Here is a 3,819-nt window from a genome sequence, read left to right on the forward strand (position 1 = left end):
TCAAAATAATTGCAAATTCCCTCAAATTAAATATTAAGTTTATACTTTCCAAGTTTTAGCACTCATCAAGACTAGTATCGAATAATGTAGGTTTCGCCTATGCGAGGTGCATGTTCTATATTAGTAAGGTGCGACGGGATTATATGCCATGCTTATAGATGAAACCAATGTGATTCAAAGTTCAAAATCCCAAGACCAAACCCTCATTTGTCTTATGGATGAAGTGAATGGATATTTGAAATCATCTTGAATTGGATATAATTAGGCCAAAGGATGATGAGGTGGTCAATAAAGGTAAGGCATATAAGCAAAGGGGACACAAATTAGGGTTTCTTTGATCATAAGGCTCCTCAAAGGCCAAGATCAAACAAGCTAGGATTTGGGGTGAAAGAAGTGTCTTGGACTAGCTTCACAAGGTTGATGCATAACCAATGTTTGGATATTAGGGTTCCACAAGGGTAAGGCCAAGCCACAAAGTCAAATGATGAATTGTACAAGCCTCAAAGAACCAAATGACTAGGGTTGAGGTCCTTGCATGATCATATGAACAAGTAACACTCCTAATCAAGGCTCACCACCCTAAGTAGGGTTTTAGAGATGAATGGAATGACTTGTGTAGTCTCACAAGGTTAAGGAGTGCTTGAAGAAGCAATTAGGGTTTAAGGTGGATTGGTCACACCCTATCATGATCAAGGTATCTTGATGGTTCTCAGATATGAATACCATGTCTTGATCTTACGCTTTCTTTTTATTATGGGTGTAAATGCAAATGAGATGATGCTATGATGAATGTATGATAATGAATTAGGGTTATGAAGATGATATGAAGGTAGGGTGAATTTGGGGGTATGATAACACTATGAAAGCAAGATTTTGAGCGAAGCCCAAATTAATTACGCTCCACAAGAAAAGAGTTGCTTGCTATAGTGTATGCATTAGAGAAATTTAGGTCTTATCTCATTGGTTTAAAGGTTATTATTTATATTGACCATGCAACAATAAAAAACCTTCTCACTAAACCTGAATCAAAGGAAAGGCTTAATAGATGGATTCTTTTGTTACAAGAATTTGATCTAGAAATTCGTGACAAAAAGGGTTCAAAGAATTTGGTGGCTGGTCGTTTATCTAGGTTGGTGAATGTTGAGATGACCAAGAAGGAAAATGAGGTTATTGAGGAGTTTCAAGATGAAAAGTTACTCATGGTACAGAAAAGACCGTGGTTTATCGATCTAGCAAATCACAAAGCAAATGGGATGATACCGGAGGATTTGACTTGGAACCAGAAAAAGAAATTTCTTTTTGATGCAAAATACTATGTTTGGGACGAGCCTTACTGTTGTTATAAGCCCTAGAGGCCAATACTTTTGTTACTTGTATCGATTTATTTAGTAATAATAAAAGACTTTTTCTTTATTATGTTTGTTTAATAAAGTCCCTAGAATAGCTAGTCCATTTAATGTATCAAGTGTGACTTAATCATGAGATCCCATTAAACATAAGGACACTAATCTTAAAGTATCTGTAGTCGAGCTTTATTGTGAAGTGGGATAATATTAAAGCATTAAGACTATTATATATATAGACTGATGATTACATCTCATGGGTCATGGATAAGGAGTTATCAAGTCTTAAACATAGGTATGAATATTAGGATTAATATTTATACTTGATTGACCCGCTATGAGAATACTACATAGAATGTTATGCAAAGTGTCATAAGCTATTTTCATGGTGATAGTGGTGTATACCACCCTTCGACCTGAAACGACTATGGACCCTAGATGTAGAGTCGAGTGCTTTATTGCTGGTCAAACATTGTCCATAACTGGATTACCATAAAGTTAGTTGATGGGTACTCCACGAAGCATGCTGAGGGATATGAGTGACCTAGATGGAATTTGTCCATCCTGCATAATAGGATAAATGTCTAAGGGCCCAATATTGAACTGGACAAGGATGACACGATCTATGCCTTGTGCTCAATATAGACATAAGGAAAAAAGGATAATTGTACACATAAGTATTATCATAAAAAGGATTTGTCAGATCACATGACACTTTCGTGTCTTGGGCAACAGTGATATATTACTAGATACTGCTCACTGTTTATTATGTTAAATACGTGATTTAATATAATTGTCAATGTCGTGAAAACCTACAGGGTCACACACAAAAGGATGGATTGATGAGAGATAGAGTAAATAAGGAACACCGTAAGGTATGATGCACTTAAGTGAATTGTAGAACATCATAAGGTACGACGCACTTTAGTAGAATACGAAATATTGTAAGGTACCACGCGCTTAAGTGATTTTCGGTATACCATAAGATATGGGCCACACACACTTAAGTGGGCTTTTTGGCTTGTAGCCCATATAAGTGGTTGTATAAATAGAACCCTTGTGCATAAGCATTTCTCTTGATGAAATTTCGTTTCTCTCTCTCTTTCTCTCACTCTCTCTCTCTCTCTCTCTCTCTCTCTCTCACACACACACACACACACACACACACACACACACACACACACACACACATACCACACACACACACACAGACACACACACACACACACCCATACACTCAAAGCCTTTATTCGATGCAACTAGCACTGAGACGGAAGGAATCCGTTCGTGTGGACTGAGTAGAGGCGTTGTCACCATTCAATGCTCGTGATCACTCCTTAGATCTGCATCAAAGGTTTCAATCGCCACAAGAGGTAACGACTTATATAACTGATCATGCCCATTCGTAAGGATCACTAAAGGAATTTTTTTAATTTTCGCTGCATTTTGTATTACAATTTCCCTTCAGTGGTATTAGAGCCACTTACGAAACCATGCATCTGATAGCTGTTTATTTTCTGTACTTTCTATATTTTCTATATTAATACGATTAAAAGACATAATGAATTTAATAATAAATAAGTAATTAAATTTGGCATCATGTGTGTACGATTTGGATGATTGATGTTGACTATGCTTCGAAATCCGACGTAGTATGGTGAAGCAGCGATTCATCGATCGTCCATAGGTTACAAAAATGAGATCGATCAATTTATATATATGATATAAGTAATTATGATGCAAAATATGGTATATATGATATACTATTTCTATTTCGTTTATTCAAACACTTAATGATTGTTATTCCTTTGAGCGATCAATGGTCATTTACTTCGAAATCCGACATTAGTATGGTGAAGCAATGACATGTTGATCAATCATACTGAATTATCAATCGAGGTGTGTTTGACGGTATGAAATTACTGCATTAGGGTTCATGAGGGTATAAGGGTCGTGCTGTCAAAGAGTTATGCGATTAGGGTTGTGACTACACAAGAGTTGTGCTTTAAAGTATCAAGTGTTGATGCGAAAAACGACGTCGGTTTCAAATGAATTATTCATTAAAATTTTGCGCCGGGGCGCTTCCCCTGACAACCCCACAGGGGGCGCTGACCCCTTGACCCCCATCCACTGAACGGTCAGCGGAGCCACCGTCCGCTGACCGGGCAGCGGAACCCCCGGCTAACTCTGTGTAGTGTGATCAATCGTCGAAATTTAATTTAGTTTATTTAATTAACAAAATTTAAATTAATAATAATAACATTTTTATTATTATTGTCTTGTGGTGATCAATTATGGCCTTAGTTTTCCTTTATTTTGTTTTTGGGATTTTAAAATATGACCAGCGTGTCGTGCCTCTCTTTTAATCTCTTAATGTAACTTCTTTTCTCATCTCACTCCCTCGTATGTAAAACAAGTTTCTTTTATGTAATGTAATGTTATGAAGAAAGAGAAGAACACAATATCAAAGGAGGAC

This window comes from Lathyrus oleraceus, chromosome 7 (genome assembly GCF_024323335.1).
Source record: "Lathyrus oleraceus cultivar Zhongwan6 chromosome 7, CAAS_Psat_ZW6_1.0, whole genome shotgun sequence".
Lineage (NCBI taxonomy): Eukaryota > Viridiplantae > Streptophyta > Magnoliopsida > Fabales > Fabaceae > Lathyrus > Lathyrus oleraceus.